The 17,900-nt window shown below is 45.4% G+C and overlaps 1 pseudogene; it reads left to right on the top strand.

The window, feature by feature from the left end:
- Positions 1-6,545: 6,545 nt before the first annotated feature.
- On the top strand, positions 6,546-17,281 carry LOC110520828 (annotated as a pseudogene).
- Positions 17,282-17,900: the final 619 nt, after the last annotated feature.

A 17,900-nucleotide genomic window follows, 5' to 3' on the forward strand; every position in this document is an offset into this window, starting at 1 on the left:
CTACCAGTCACTTTTCAGCCCTGTTAACATGTATATCCTGCTACCAGTCACTTTTCAGCCCTGTTTACATGTATATCCTGCTACCAGTCACTTTTCAGCCCTGTTAACATGTATATCCTGCTACCAGTCACTTTTCAGCCCTGTTTACATGTATATCCTGCTACCAGTCACTTTTCAGCCCTGTTTACATGTATATCCTGCTACCAGTCACTTTTCAGCCCTGTTAACATGTATATCCTGCTACCAGTCACTTTTCAGCCCTGTTTACATGTATATCCTGCTACCAGTCACTTTTCAGCCCTGTTAACATGTATATCCTGCTACCAGTCACTTTTCAGCCCTGTTTACATGTATATCCTGCTACCAGTCACTTTTCAGCCCTGTTTACATGTATATCCTGCTACCAGTCACTTTTCAGCCCTGTTTACATGTATATCCTGCTACCAGTCACTTTTCAGCCCTGTTAACATGTATATCCTGCTACCAGTCACTTTTCAGCCCTGTTTACATGTATATCCTGCTACCAGTCACTTTTCAGCCCTGTTTACATGTATATCCTGCTACCAGTCACTTTTCAGCCCTGTTTACATGTATATCCTGCTACCAGTCACTTTTCAGCCCTGTTTACATGTATATTCTGCTACCAGTCACTTTTCAGCCCTGTTTACATGTATATCCTGCTACCAGTCACTTTTCAGCCCTGTTTACATGTATATCCTGCTACCAGTCACTTTTCAACCCTGTTTACATGTATATCCTGCTAGCAGTCACTTTTCAGCCCTGTTTACATGTATATCCTGCTACCAGTCACTTTTCAGCCCTGTTAACATGTATATCCTGCTACCAGTCACTTTTCAGCCCTGTTTACATGTATATCCTGCTACCAGTCACTTTTCAGCCCTGTTTACATGTATATCCTGCTACCGGTCACTTTCCAGCCCTGTTTACATGTATATCCTGCTACCAGTCACATTCAGCCCTGTTAACATGTATATCCTGCTACCAGTCACTTTTCAGCCCTGTTAACATGTATATCCTGCTACCAGTCACTTTTCAGCCCTGTTTACATGTATATCCTGCTACCAGTCACTTTTCAGCCCTGTTTACATGTATATCCTGCTACCAGTCACTTTTCAGCCCTGTTAACATGTATATCCTGCTACCAGTCACTTTTCAGCCCTGTTTACATGTATATCCTGCTACCAGTCACTTTTCAGCCCTGTTTACATGTATATCCTGCTACAAGTCACTTTTCAGCCCTGTTTACATGTATATCCTGCTGCCAGTCACTTTTCAACCCTGTTTACATGTATATCCTGCTACCAGTCACTTTTCAGCCATGTTTACATGTATATCCTGCTACCAGTCACTTTTCAGCCCTGTTTACATGTATATCCTGCTACCAGTCACTTTTCAGCCCTGTTTACATGTATATCCTGCTAGCAGTCACTTTTCAGCCCTGTTTACATGTATATCCTGCTACCAGTCACTTTTCAGCCATGTTTACATGTATATCCTGCTACCAGTCACTTTTCAACCATGTTTACATGTATATCCTGCTACCAGTCACTTTTCAGCCCTGTTTACATGTATATCCTGCTACCAGTCACTTTTCAGCCCTGTTAACATGTATATCCTGCTACCAGTCACTTTTCAGCCCTGTTTACATGTATATCCTGCTACCAGTCACTTTTCAACCCTGTTTACATGTATATCCTGCTACCAGTCACTTTTCAGCCATGTTTACATGTATATCCTGCTACCAGTCACTTTTCAGCCCTGTTTACATGTATATCCTGCTACCAGTCACTTTTCAGCCCTGTTTACATGTATATCCTGCTAGCAGTCACTTTTCAGCCCTGTTTACATGTATATCCTGCTACCAGTCACTTTTCAGCCATGTTTACATGTATATCCTGCTACCAGTCACTTTTCAGCCCTGTTTACATGTATATCCTGCTACCAGTCACTTTTCAGCCCTGTTTACATGTATATCCTGCTACCAGTCACTTTTCAGCCCTGTTAACATGTATATCCTGCTACCAGTCACTTTTCAGCCCTGTTAACATGTATATCCTGCTACCAGTCACTTTTCAGCCCTGTTAACATGTATATCCTGCTACCAGTCACTTTTCAGCCCTGTTTACATGTATATCCTGCTACCAGTCACTTTTCAGCCCTGTTTACATGTATATCCTGCTACCAGTCACTTTTCAGCCCTGTTAACATGTATATTCTGCTACCAGTCACTTTTCAGCGCTGTTTACATGTATATCCTGCTACCAGTCACTTTTCAGCCATGTTTACATGTATATCCTGCTAGCAGCCACTTTTCAGCCATGTTTACATGTATATCCTGCTAGCAGTCACTTTTTAAGTTTAAACCCACCTCAACAGTACCCCTGCACACTGAATAAGGTGCTTGCACTGACTGTGTATATATATATATTTGCATTCTCGTGTTTCAACTTACTTCTTGTGTTTTTTTACAATATTATTATTAATGATATTACTGCACTGTTAGGAAATACTTTCACTGTACGATGAGACAAGGACATCCCTGCCGGCCAAACCCTCCCTAACCCGGACAACGCTGGGCCATTTGTGTGTCGCCCCATGGCTACGATAGAGCTTGGGCTCGAACCCAGAATCTCTGGTGTCACAGCTAGCGCTGCGATTTATTTGATTTTTTATTTCACCTTTATTTAACCAGGTAGGCAAGTTTAGAACAAGTTCTCATTTACAACTGCGACCTGGCCAAGATAAAGCAAAGGAGTTCAACACATACAACAACACAGAGTTACACATGGAGTAAAACAAACACAGTCAATAATACAGTAGAAAAATAAGTCTATATACAATGTGAGCAAATGAGGTGAGATAAGGGACCATGGCAAAAAAGGCCATGGTGGCGAAGTAAATACAATATAGCAAGTAAAACACTGGAATGGTAGATTTACAGTGGAAGAATGTGCAAAGTAGAGATAGAAATAATGGGGTGCAAAGTAGCAAAATAAATAAGTACAGTAGGGAACGAGGCAGTTGTTTGGGCTAAATTATAGATAGGCTATGTGCAGGTGCAGTAATATGTGAGCTGCTCTGACAGCTGGTGCTTAAAACTAGTGAGTGAGATAAGTGTTTCCAGTTTCAGAGATTTTTGTAGTTGGTTCCAGTCATTGGCAGAAGAGAACTGGAAGTAGAGGCGGCCAAAGGAAGAATTGGTTTTGGGGGTGACCATAGAGATATGGAGACGAGTATATTGAATATTTGTTCCTGTCTTTGTTGTATTGACATAGGCTGTGGTTTTGGTTGTGTGTTATGGTTGGGGCATGCGGATACACTCCTGACTGCAAACTTATTGAATGCATTTGCATTTGTAAGTGAATTTCCCCACTTATACAGGAGTAATAAAGGCCCAGTTCACCAATTTTGCATTTATTTTTTACATTTATATTTTTCAGGGGGTGCTGCAGCACCCTCAGCACCCCTACTTGCAGCTATGGTAGGGCAGTGTACTGCAGCACCCTCAGCACCCCTACTTGCAGCTATGGTAGGGCAGTGTACTGCAGCACCCTCAGCACCCCTACTTGCAGCTATGGTAGGGTAGTGTACTGCAGCACCCTCAGCACCCCTACTTGCAGCTATGGTAGGGCAGTGTACTGCAGCACCCTCAGCACCCCTACTTGCAGCTATGGTAGGGCAGTGTACTGCAGCACCCTCAGCACCCCTACTTGTGGCTATGGTAGGGTAGTGTACTGCAGCACCCTCAGCACCCCTACTTGCAGCTATGGTAGGGCAGTGTACTGCAGCACCCTCAGCACCCCTACTTGCAGCTATGGTAGGGCAGTGTACTGCAGCACCCTCAGCACCCCTACTTGCAGCTATGGTAGGGCAGTGTACTGCAGCTGTATGAGAGACAATGTCTGTGTATGTGTGTTTGCACAGTTGTGTGTATGTAGTATGTGTGTCCCCCTGTGTCCACCTGTGTGTACAGTATATGAATATATGTTGTTAATTGGTCACACATGTGCAGTTGTCAGCATGAGAGAACACGAGTTGGGGGACCCCTCTTTTTCTGTTCCAGATGTGCTGTACATTAAGGGCGTGTCTCTCTCTGTGTGTGTGTTTGTGTGTGTGTGCGTGCTGGGCTACAGTCCATGCTGTTTTGCGGATATGAATTAATGATGTGTTTTATGTTAAACACATGGAAGAAAAATACAATGGATTCCTAGGAAGAGATGAAATCACAGAACTAGATGCCCAATTGGAATCAGATTTAGGCCCCTATTCTATCAAACTATAACCAGGTTTACATTCTACACATCACAGTAACCTTTGCTTACCTGAGTACATGAATCCCTACAAATGTTCTAGAAGAAAATTGTCCTCTTTGAAAACCTGGGTACCAGGTTTGATAGAAAAAAGGCCCCATCTGATTCCAACTTCAACTTCAGTTCACATTTCAACCATGATTTCATGTTCCGACCTCTCCATTTCACTCTCCTGGGCAAGGTACTCCATTCCAGGTTTGATTCATCTATCTACAGTGCCTCCAGTGGGTATTCATACTCCTGGACTATTACACTTTTCTAGAAATGTTGAAAATGCAAATTTATTGAAAATGAAATATCTAATTTACTTAAGTATTCACACCCCTGAGTTAATACATTCAAATCACCTTATAGCTGTGGATCTTTCTGGGTAAGTCTCTAAGAGCTTTGCACACCTGGATTGTACAATTTATTTTTATTTAACTAGGCAAGCCAGTTAAGAACAAATTGTTATTTACAATGACAGCCTACCCCAGCCTAACCTGGGCGGCGCTGGGCCAATTGTGCGCCGCCCAATCACGGCCGGATGTGATGCAGCCTGGATTCGAAACAGGTACTGCATTGACGGCTCTTGCACTGAGATGTAGTGTCTTAGACCACTGCACCACGCCCCAAAATACGCTTTGTATTCAGGAAAAAGTGAATTAGTTTGCCGATTGTTTTGCAGTTTTACTTTAGTGCCTTGTTGCAAACAGGATGCATTTTGGGAATATTTATATTCTGTACATGGCACGTTTCAGGTAAGACCCAGATGCAGACAGTGTCGATGTAACAAAAGTTTATTACTAGGACAGGGACAGGCAAAACGACAGGTCAAGGGCAGGCAGAGGTCAGTAATCCAGATAGGGTGTGAAAGGCCCAGAACGGCAGGCAGGCTCAGGGTCAGAGCAGGCAGGAGTCAATAATACAGTATGGTGTGACAAGGTACAGAATGGTAGGCAGGCTCAGGGTTAGGGCAGGCTAGAACTAGAACAGACAGGAGCAAGTGTAAAAATGCTGGTAGGTTTTCTGGTAGGAATTTTGAATTACATATCAACAGTAGAAAATAGGAGAATATCTTCTATCTAATGATGCCAACTTTATTTCTCAACTCCTAATATTGAGAAAATTACACTTATTGGAGCCAATTAAGAAAGTAAGCTTTCTTGACTTGTCTTGGACATACATTTCTCCCAACACAGGGCTAAACTTTGTATAACCAGCTAAACAGCAGCTATTAGTGAAAATGTGTTTGGAGTGACCTTTCTAGCTAAAAGGCTATGATAGAGTTTACACTTCCTCTTCCCGTTACAATGTGGAGAGGTCAACATAATGAAAAACAGTCTATCAGATCTATTAATTTTAAAATACTGATTACTTCTCCTTGCCATTGTCATTCACCTGATGATAAGACAAGACATGCAATTTATTTGGGGGGCTAACGTATGATGGGGGTCCCTGGGTGGACGGTTTGCCTGGGAGGGGGACCCTGGGTGGACGGTTTACCTGGGAGGGGGTCCTGTGTGGCCAGTTTGCCTGGGAGGGGTTCCCTGGGTGGTCAGTTTGCCTGGGAGGGGTTCCCTGGGGGGCCAGTTTGCCTGGGAGGGGTTCCCTGGGTGGCCGGTTTGCCTGGGAGGGGTTCCCTGGGTGGCCGGTTTGCCTGGGAGGGGTCCCTGGGTGGCCGGTTTACCTGGGAGGGGGTCCTGTGTGGCCAGTTTGCCTGGGAGGGGTTCCCTGGGTGGCTGGTTTGCCTGGGAGGGGGTCCCTAGGTGGCCGGTTTGCCTGGGAGGGGGTCCCTGGGTGGCCGGTTTGCCTGGGAGGGGGTCCCTGGGTGGCCGGTTTGCCTGGGAGGGGGTCCCTGGGTGGCCGGTTTGCCTGGGAGGGGGTCCCTGGGTGGCCGGTTTACCTGGGAGGGGTTCCCTGGGTGGCCGGTTTGCCTGGGAGGGGTTCCCTGGGTGTCCGGTTTGCCTGGGAGGGGGTCCCTGGGGGGCCGGTTTGCCTGGGAGGGGGTCCCTGGGCAAGAAAAGGTTGACGACCTCTGACATAATATAATAATATATGCCATTTAGTAGACACTTCTATCCAAAGTGACTTGCAGACATAAAAAACGTTTTCTCATTTGGGTGGTTCCGGATATCAAACCCACCATGCTTACGTTGCATTCACCATGCTCTACCAACTGAGCTAGAGGGCCACATCTCTCCACCTCTGTCTCTCTCCTAGTCCAGGCATCTGATGCGTGTCCAGAGAGGCTGCTGGGTAACGAGCGGAGAAGGACGTGTCCAAAACCCTGTACACAGGACAAGGACTGTGGCAACAAGCGCCAGTGTCTGTGACGGCCAGTGTGGCCTCAGCTGTGTGGCTCAAGGTACGTGTGTGTGTTCTGGTTTGTCAGTGTGTCCTCAGCTGTGTGGCTCCAGGTACGTGTGTGTGTTCTGGTTTGTCAGTGTGGCCTCAGCTGTGTGGCTCCAGGTACGTGTGTGTGTTCTGGTTTGTCAGTGTGGCCTCAGCTGTGTGGCTCCAGGTACGTGTGTGTGTTCTGGTTTGTCTGTTGGACCTCAGCTGTGTGGCTCCAGGTACGTGTGTGTGTTCTGGTTTGTCTGTTGGACCTCAGCTGTGTGGCTCCAGGTACGTGTGTGTTCTGGTTTGTCAGTTGAGCCTTAGCTGCGAGGGATAATTATTTTAACCATTGCACATATTCATGTGTGTTCCAAATGAGGAAATGAGGGCACTCAACATGGCTTTACATCATTACCAGTGATGCCCCATCTGGAAGTGCCTTTTCAGTTTGTTGCTTCCCTCCTCTCTCCCACTCCCTCCTTCTCTGCCCTCCTCGAGGTGCGTTGTGACACAGGCTACATGTTGCCCAATGGCTTGGATGCAGCCATCCGTCGTTGCCAAGGCGACCGACAATGGAGCAGTGATGATCCCAACTGCACAGGTGGGTACAAGAACAGAGCAGAGAGGCAGATATGTTCTGGATGCAATTTAGATAACATTATATCTGCTCATTAGAAGTACCCTGGAAATAGGGAAGGGGAAAGGAAGGGGGTACCTAGTTAGTAACATAACTGAATGAATTCAACTGAAATGTGTCTTCCTCATTTAACCCAACCACTCTGAATCAGGGTGCCATGTCATTGGCACCCGGGGAGCAGGTGTTGTTGGGGGATTATCTGCCTTGCTCAAGGGAGTTACTGGCTCAACACTCTTAACCGCTAGGCTACCTGCCGCACCCAAAGAATGGAATGGAAAGCAAATACTGCACAGTGAATGGAATAAAACATAATTCACTCCCTCTGGTCTATTCAGTCCATTTCTATGTGTTACATCATATTCTATTCTATTTATCTTTTTTCCCAGAAGTAGTTTTTCAAAAAGGGTTATTTTCTCCAGGGTTCTTCAGCTGCCCCCATAGGAGAACCCTTTTAGGTTCTAGGTGTCTCTCACTCTCTCTGTGTGTGTGTGTGTGTGTGTGTGTGTGTGTGTGTGTGTGTGTGTGTGTGTGTGTGTGTGTGTGTGTGTGTGTGTGTGTGTGTGTGTGTGTGTGTGTGTGTGTGTGTGTGTGTGTGTGTGTGTGTGTGTGTGTGTACCTCAGGAATGAGGCCCTCTGTGATGGTGTTATTTTGTTGGCAGTTTGTCTGTTTGCATAGACTGAGACATTGTGTAACCAGGGCCCATTCTCTAAATTGCCTTAGCAACGGAACTATCAGCTGTTGATACTAGGACTGCAGTCCAGAGAGAGGCAGGGCTTGATTAGTTCACAGTGTCTGTGCCAGATAGGGTGAACGAGCATGTTCTAGTCTTCATCTCCTCCTGGCTGGGTTCTTTTAACCTTTATTTAACTGTTGTGTGTTTCAGTGTGTGAGTCAAGTGTGTATTTTAAGAGTATGAAGGTCTGCATGCATTCGTGTCCTCTGTGCATTTTTGTGTGTGTGTGTGTACTCATAGTGTTATATGTTTGTGTTTGTGTGTGTGTGTACTCATAGTGTGATATGTTTGTGTGTGTGTGTATGTGTGTATGTGTGTGTGCATGTGTGTGTGTGTGTGTCCATGTCCCAGTCTCACAGAGCTCCTTCACAGAGACAGGCAGTAGGTTGGCTGAGTGTCTTCCTGTGTGTATTCGAGCTGTGCTACATCGTGCTTATTGAGAGGCAGTGGGCGGTAGATCACTGTCAGGGTGTCAAATAGATGTGTGTATGTGTGTGAGTTTAAGAAAGAGAGAGAGACAGAGAGTGGGGGGGGGGGGAGAGAAAGGGTGAGGAGAGAGAGGGGGGGCGAGAGAGAGGGGGGAGAGGGGGGAGAGAGAGAGAGAGAGAGAGAGAGCGAGAGAGGGGGGAAGAGAGAGGGGGGCGAGAGAAAGGAAGAGATTTTGTGTATATATTGAATGTGTGTGGGAGGTGGATCACAGATAAAGTGTCAAAGAGCTGTGTGTGTGTGTGTGTGTGGGCGACGGATCACAGTCAGAGAGCTCTCTTGCTCATGCAGCTTTGGGCCATGCTGTTCCCTCTTCTCCTCTCCTCTCTCATCCTCTCTTACTCTCATCCTCTTCTCCTCTCATTCCTTTCCATCTGAGAGGCCCCTGATAAGGTCTCTCCCCCCAGAGAGAGCCAAGGACAAGCAAGCAGCTCTGGGCTATTTAGTGTGTTTGTTTGTTGAAGCAGAACTGGGCTGTGTGTGTGTGTGTGTGTGTGTGTGTGTGTGTGTGTGTGTGTGTGTGTGTGTGTGTGTGTGTGTGTGTGTGTGTGTGTGTGTGTGTGTGTGTGTGTGTGCGCGCATGGGGTGGACTTGACCGAGAAAGAGGTGCACAGCTTTGACCACCTGGTCATCTATGGACATCTCTCTGCTTTCACTATCACTCCTTTAAGACAGAGCTACCTGTCAGCCAACAGTAGTTTCACACTGGGCCCTGGCTGTGTGGGAGGCAGGCAGGGAGGGAGGGAGGCTGGAGAGCACACAGAGAGAGGAGGGCCACAGTTAGAACACTGAATCAACCCAGCTCCAGGCACTCACACTCACTCCCCATACAGCCACACACTCAACTCACTCACCCTGCCCATACAGAATTTATATAGCTACGTACAGGATTAGATATATTTCAAAGACACTCAGTGAACTGACCCCTTTTGATGTTGCTCATGTGTGTCTATGGGAGAGTTTTACACAGAAGAGAGCTTCTCTCTACCTGCTGTCGTTACTCTGCATATCACAATACCCATCGAACATCCCTCCCTATAAATCTGAGGCCACTTCAACTCCCCTACAAAGAGCCTCTCTTGATATTTATATTTCCACGAACGAGAGGCTCTCATACTTCCAGGAATGAGCCATCCATGCGATTACACAACTAATGCCGCATCTCTTTCTCTCTTTCTCAGTCTCTCAATTCTCAATTCTCAATTCAAGGGCTTTATTGGCATGGGAAACATGTGTTAACATTGCCAAAGCAAGTAAGGTAGATAATATATAAAGTGAATCTCTCTCTCACTCTGTCAATCTCTCTCTCTCTCTCTGCTACTGTCTCTCTCTCTCTGTCACTCTGTCACTCTATAACACTCTTGCTCTCTCTCTGTCACTCTGTCACTCTCTCTCGCTGTCACTCTGTCACTCTCTCTCTCTCTGCAGCAGTATGCATGCTTATCAGCTAGTTACCATAATCTATTTTCAGATTCCTGTTTTCACAGAGGATATTCATTTTCCTGACTCATAGCTATGACTACCTGCAACACCTTTAACCTACAAAGGTTATTGTTATATGAGTCACCTGGCCAGTTATGTTGTGATGTGTTGACCGCTATGTATCCTGAAGAGGAGTCCCCCCCATTCCACTTCTCCCTGTCTGCTTTGTCATCTCACACCTACAGTACATTCAGAAAGTATTTAGACCCCTTAACATTTTACACATTTTGTTAGGTTACAGGCTTATTCTAAAATGGATTACATTGTTTTTTTCCCCTTCATCAGTCTACACACAATACCCCATAATGACAAAGCAAAAAAAGTTTTTTTAGACGTTTAGGCAAATTTAGAACCCCCCCCCCACTGAAATATGACATTTCCGTAAGTATTCAGACCCTTTACTCAGTACTTTGATGAAGCACGATTACAGCCTCAACTCTTCTTGGGTATGACGCAACAAGCTTGGCACACCTGTATTTGGGGAGTTTCTCCCATTCTTCTCTGCATATCCTCTCAAGCTCTGTCAGGTTGGATGGGGAGTGTTGCTGCACAGCTATTTTCAGGTCTCTCCAGAGATGTTTGATTGGGTTAAATTCCGGGCTCTTGCCGGGCCACTCAAGGTCCTTCCGTCACTTGTCCCGAAGCCACTCCTGCGTTGTCTTGGCTGTGTGCTTAGGGTTGTTGTCCTGTTGGAAGGTGAACATTCTCCTCAGTCTGAGGTCCTGAGAGCTCTAGAGCAGGTTTTCATCAAGGATCTCACTGTACTTTGCTCCGTTCATCTTTGCCTCGATCCTGACTAGTCTCTCAGTCCCTGCCTCTGAAAAACATCTCCATAGCATGATGCTGCCACCACCATGCTTCACCGTAGGGTTGGTGCCAGGTTTCCTCCAGATGTGACTCCTGGCATTCAGGCCAAAGAGTTCAATCTTGGTTTCATCAGACCAGAGAATCTTGTTTCTCATGGTCTGAGAGTATTCATGTGCCTTTTGTCAAACTCCAAGTCGGCTGTCATGTACCTTTTACTGAGGAGTGACTCCTGTCTGGCCACTCTATCATAAATGCATGATTGGTGGAGTGTTGCAGAGATGGTTGTCCTTCTGGAAGGTCCTCCCATCTCCACAGAGGAACTCTGGAGCTCTGTCAGTGTGACCCTCGTGTTCTTGGTCACCTCCCTGACCATGGCCCTTCTCCCCCCCATTGTTCAGTTTGGCTTGGCGGCCAGCTCTAGGAAGAGTCTTGGTGGTTCCAAACTTCTTACACCACTGGGTTCTTGAGGACCTTCAATGCTAAATAAATTTTTTGGTACCCTTCCCAGATCTGTGCCTCGACATAATCCTGTCTCAGAGCTCTATGGACAATTCCTTTGACCTCATGGTTTGGTTTATGCTCTGACATGCACTGTCAACTGTGGGACCTTATTTTTTACAGGTGTGTTTTACAGGTGTGTGCCTTTCCTAATAATGTCCAATCAATTGAATTTACCACAGGTGGCCTCCAGTGAAGTTGTAGAAACATCTCAAGGATGATTAATGGAAACAGGATGCACCTGAGCTAAAGTTCGAGTCTCATAGCAAAGGGTTTGAATACTTATGTAAATAAGGTATTTCTGTTTTTTACTTTTAATAAAATATCTAAAATGTCTAAAAACCTGTTTTCATTTTGTCATTATGGGTGTAGATTGATGAGGAACACATTTAAAATATATATATTTTAAAATAAAACTAATGTAACAAAATGTGGAGAAAGGCATCTGAGTACTTTCCGAATGCACTCCAGCTGTTAACTTTCTCTCAATCCCATTATTCACATTAGCTAAACACTGCTCTGTGTGTGTGTTTGTCTGTGTGTGTATTTGCATGTTGTGTTCCTGTATTTTCTATGAACCCTATCATGCACATTAGTTACATGCTGATATGTGTGTCTTTCAACAATGTGTGTTTCTGTATGTGTGTAGGCTATGAATGGTATTATGCTCAACAGCACATAGGCACCACCAGTGAATGACATACAGGACCTTCAGAAAGTTCACACACCCCTTGTCTTTTTCCACATTTTGTTGTGTTACAAAGCGGGATTAAAATAGATTTAATAGATTTTTTTTTGCCAACAATCTACACAAAATACTACACAGAGTAATGTCTCAGTGGAAGAAACATGTTTTTTTTTTATTAATGAAAAATACTATATTTTGATTAGAGAAATATAGTCAATACATGTTAGATCACCTTTGGCAGCAACTACAGCTGTGAGCTGTGAGACTAATAGCTTTGCAAACCTTGATTGTACAATATTTGCCGATTATTCTTTTTTAAATTCTTCAAGCTTTGTCAAGTTCATTGTTGATCATTGCTAGACATTTTTCAAGCCGATTTAAGTCAAAACTGTAACTAGGTTACTTAGATTCAACGTCATCTTATCTTAGTAAGTAACTCCAGTGGCCTTGCAGTTTAGTTTATTGTCCTGCTGAAAGGCGATTTGTCTCCCAGTATCTGTTGGAAAGCAGACTGAAACAGGTTCTCTTTTTACTTTGCCTGTGATTAGCTCTATTCATTTTATTTTTATTCAAAAAACCTCCCTAGTCTTTGCCGATGACAAGTATACTCATAACATGATGCAGCCACCACTATGCTTGAAAATATGAAGACTGGTGCTCAGTGATGTGTTTGTGTTGGATTTGCCCCAAACATATAATACAGTATTAATTATTCAGTGTCTTATTGCAAACAGGGTGCATGTTTGGAATATTTTCATCCTGTACAGACTTCCTTTGTTTCACTCTGTCATTTAGATTAGTTTTGTCGAGTAACTACAATGTTGTTGATCCATCCTCAGTTTGCTCCTATCACAGCCATTACACTCTAACTGTATCATGACACAAGGTGAGACCCAGATGCTGACACAGGAGGCAGATGGTGGGAGTCATACAATGTTTAATAATACAAAATGAGTAGGCAAGAGAATGGTTGTAGACAGGCAAAAGGTCAAAACCAGATCAGAGTCCAGGAGGTACAGAGTGGCAGACAGGTTCGTGGTCAAGGCAGGCAGAATGGTCAGGCAGGCGGGTACAGAGTCCAGAACAGGCAAGGGTCAAAACCGGGAGGACTAGAAAAAGAGAATAGAAAAGGCAGGAGTACGTGGAAAACCGCTGGTTGACTTGGAAACATACAAGACGAACTGGCACAGAGAGACAGGAAACACAGGGATAAATACACTGGCACAGAGAGACAGGAAACACAGGGATAAATACACTGGCACAGAGAGACAGGAAACACAGGGATAAATACACTGGCACAGAGAGACAGGAAACACAGGGATAAATACACTGGCACAGAGAGACAGGAAACACAGGGATAAATACACTGGCACAGAGAGACAGGAAACACAGGGATAAATACACTGGTACAGAGAGACAGGAAACACAGGGATAAATACACTGGCACAGAGAGACAGGAAACACAGGGATAAATACACTGGCACAGAGAGACAGGAAACACAGGGATAAATACACTGGCACAGAGAGACAGGAAACACAGGGATAAATACACTGGTACAGAGAGACAGGAAACACAGGGATAAATACACTGGCACAGAGAGACAGGAAACACAGGGATAAATACACTGGTACAGAGAGACAGGAAACACAGGGATAAATACACTGGTACAGAGAGACAGGAAACACAGGGATAAATACACTGGCACAGAGAGACAGGAAACACAGGGATAAATACACTGGCACAGAGAGACAGGAAACACAGGGATAAATACACTGGCACAGAGAGACAGGAAACACAGGGATAAATACACTGGCACAGAGAGACAGGAAACACAGGGATAAATACACTGGCACAGAGAGACAGGAAACACAGGGATAAATACACTGGCACAGAGAGACAGGAAACACAGGGATAAATACACTGGCACAGAGAGACAGGAAACACAGGGATAAATACACTGGCACAGAGAGACAGGAAACACAGGGATAAATACACTGGCACAGAGAGACAGGAAACACAGGGATAAATCCACTGGCACAGAGAGACAGGAAACACAGGGATAAATACACTGGTACAGAGAGACAGGAAACACAGGGATAAATACACTGGCACAGAGAGACAGGAAACACAGGGATAAATACACTGGTACAGAGAGACAGGAAACACAGGGATAAATACACTGGCACAAAGAGACAGGAAACACAGGGATAAATACACTGGCACAGAGAGACAGGAAACACAGGGATAAATACACTGGCACAGAGAGACAGGAAACACAGGGATAAATACACTGGCACAGAGAGACAGGAAACACAGGGATAAATACACTGGCACAGAGAGACAGGAAACACAGGGATAAATACACTGGTACAGAGAGACAGGAAACACAGGGATAAATACACTGGTACAGAGAGACAGGAAACACAGGGATAAATACACTGGTACAGAGAGACAGGAAACACAGGGATAAATACACTAGGGAAAACAAGCGACACCTGGAGGGGGTGGAGACAATAAAGAGGACAGGTGAAGCTGATCAGGGTGTGACAAACTGTTTTAAAGTCACCATTGGCATCATGTTGACATCCCTGAGCGGTTTCCTTCCTCTCTGGCAACTGAGGAATGACGCCTGAATCTTTTTAGTGACTGATTGTGTTTATACGCCATCTGAAGTGTAATTAATAACTTCACCATGCTCAAAGGGATATTCAATATCTGCTTTTTTTTTACCCAGACCCTTGCAAGGCATTGGAAAACCTCAATGGTTTTTGTGGTTGAATCTGTGTTTGAAATTCACTGCTCGACTGAGGGACCTTATAGATAATTGTATGTGTGGGGTACAGAGATGAGGTAGTCCTTCAAAAATCATGTTAATTATCACCATTATTCCACACAGAGTTATTCCATGCAACTTATTATGTGACTTGTTAAGCAAATGTTTACTCCTGAACTTATTTAGGCTTGCTATAACAAAGGGGTTGAATACTTATTGACTTAAGACCTTTCAGCTTTGAATTTTTCATTAATTAGCAAAAATGTATAAAAACATAATTCCACATGATGGGAAATTGTGTGTAGATCAATGACACAAAATCTAAATTGAATCCATTTTAATTTCAGGTTGTAACACAACAACATATGGAGTAAGTCAAGGAGTGTGAATACTTTCTGAAGGCACTGCAAAATATAATCAGCACCCTGTGTGTGTGTGTGTGTGTGTGTGTGTGTGTGAATCAGTTGAACAGAATGTACAAATGTCTTTTGTTACAGATGTGCTTCTCACTCTCCCTTTCCCTCACCCTCTCCCTCCTCCCTCTCTCTGTCCCTCTCTACTCCCTCGCTCTTCCACCCTTCTCTTCCCTCCTCCCTCCCTCATGTGCGTCTACGTCTGCCCCCTCTGTAGCCCCCACCTCCCCCCAGGTCTCATGTCCTTTACCTGAGGAGTTGACCAACACCTTCAGCATCGATGGATCCACAGTCGCTGGAACAACCATTCGCTACACCTGTCTGTCTGGGTGAGAGAGGGAGGGAGAGAGTGGGAGGGAGAGAGAGAGAGAGAGAGGGAGAGGGAGAGGGAGGGAGGGTAAGAGAGGGAGGGAGAGAGAGAGAGAGAGAGAGAGAGAGAGAGGGAGGGAGGGAGGGAGAGAGAGAGAGAGAGAGAGAGAGAGAGAGAGAGAGAGAGAGAGAGAGAGAGAGAGAGAGAGAGAGAGAGAGAGAGAGAGAGAGAGAGAGAGAGAGAGAGAGAGAGAGAGAGAGAGAGAGAGAGAGAGAGAGGGAGGGAGGGAGGGAGGGAGGGAGAGAGAGAGAGGGAGGGAGAGAGAGGGTGAGAGAGGGAGGGAGAGAGAGAGAGAGAGAGAGAGAGAGAGGGAGGGAGGGTGAGAGAGGGAGAAGTTAGGGATGCAAGCTAGAGAGGTTAGAAGAGGCAGGGTGGGAGAGCGAGAGACAGGATGGCAGACAAAGGATAGAGAGAGATGGATGGTAAGGGGTGGAAGTGGAGTAACTTCATTATGTAGAGACTGGGCTGTCTGCATTACTGTTGTTAACTAGGCCATTAATATGCTTTTTACTGACTCACATCTAATAATGTATCACATCCCAATGCATATGTCAGTTGGAATCATGTATTGTATGCAAAATACACACTTTCTGAAACATTTAACCCCTGCTTCACCGCTTAGTGTATTACCAGTCAATTAGACATATCTATTTTTAATCTGTTACTTTACCAGGTAAGTTGACTGAGAACATGTTCTCATTTGCAGCAACAACCTGGGGAATAGTTACAGGGGATGAATGAGGCAATTGTAAACTGGGGATTATTAGGTGACCAGATTGGAAATTTAGCCAGGACACTGGGGTTGACACCCCTACTCTTAACGATAAGTGCCATGGGATCTTTAATGACCTCAGAGAGTCAGGACACAGCAGTTTAACTTCCCACCCGAAAGACGGCACCCTACACAGGACAGTATCACTGCCCTGGGGCATTGGGATATTTTTTTAGACCAGAGGAAAGAGTGCCTGCTACTGGCCCTCCAACACCACTTCCAGCAGCATCTGGTCTCCCATCCAGGAACTGACCAGGACCAACCCTGCTTAGCTTCAGAAGCAAGCCAGCAGTGGTGTGCAGGGTGGTATGCTGCTGGCAAATAATAACCACCCCCTCTCACTCTGTCTCTCTCCCGCTCCCCCTCCCCCCATTTTCTCCCCAGGGAGCTGGTGGGAAACAGTGAGAATCTCTGTAATATTGATCAGACCTGGCAGTACCCTCAGCCCATCTGTCAAAGTATGTGTGTGTGTTTTATAATATATAGTGTTTGATAGAGAGAGAGAGCAAGCAGAGGGAGAGCATCAGAGCCATGGAATTTGATGGTTGGCGTGTGGGTGGATGGATTGGGCCTTTTGAGTGTGAGTGTGTGTATTTGTGTATTTTGCGGAGGAGGTTATTGTACTCTGCACTTGAAATCGTTCTACTTTGTGTGTGTGTGTCTTTTTATGTGTGAGAGAGACTGTAATGTCGGTTGTTATGTTTCATAGTGCTTTACTGCCACCTTTTGGCCTAAACAGAGAATAACATCTCTTGCCAATTGATATACAGTGACCCTCTCTCTCCTGTTCCAGGGGTGTGGTGCCCGCCCCCCCCAGGAGGTGAACCAGGGGTACCTGGTGGCGGTACAGAGGACTGAGTACGATGTGGGTGATGCCATCTATTACCTCTGTAAGAAGAACCACCTGCTGGATGGACCCAACCGGGTCACCTGCCAGCCCAACAGCACCTGGAGTGCAGTGACCTACTGAAGAGGTGAGTCCTAACTGATACACCCAGGGCCCACTGTGTGTGTGTGTGTGTGTGTGTGTGTGTGTGTGTGTGTGTGTGTGTGTTTGTGTGTGTGTGTGTGTGTGTGTGTGTGTGTGTGTGTGTGTGTGTGTGTGTGTGTGTGTGGGAGAGACAGAGAGAGTGTAGGTAGAATATTGACCTTTCTTCTTTATTTGTATAGAGATGAACACTTGATTCTCACAACAATTAGGACACCCTGATAACTCTCTCTCTCGCTCCCACACGAGCATGCACACACACACACACACACACACACACACACACACACACACACACACACACACACACACACACACGGAGATCCATCTTTTGCATTTTCTAAGGTTACATGCCCTTGGATTAAATGGTGATATGATCTGATCTCGTACCATATGCAGTAGCTGCCCACTGTTTACTCAACATGGATTGAGTCTAGTCGGACCCAGAATGGTCCTTGCTATCTGGGATCCTTGGGACGTCTCTACCCCATTAAAGTTTACATTTGGTTAAGGGTTAATTAAGGTATGGGTAGGGGTTAAAGTTAGGACGGCCCAAGGATCCCAGATAGAATTAACCGAAGCCGAATGCTGCGACGCCATG

The sequence above is a fragment of the Oncorhynchus mykiss genome, chromosome 3, assembly GCF_013265735.2.
Source record: "Oncorhynchus mykiss isolate Arlee chromosome 3, USDA_OmykA_1.1, whole genome shotgun sequence".
NCBI lineage: Eukaryota > Metazoa > Chordata > Actinopteri > Salmoniformes > Salmonidae > Oncorhynchus > Oncorhynchus mykiss.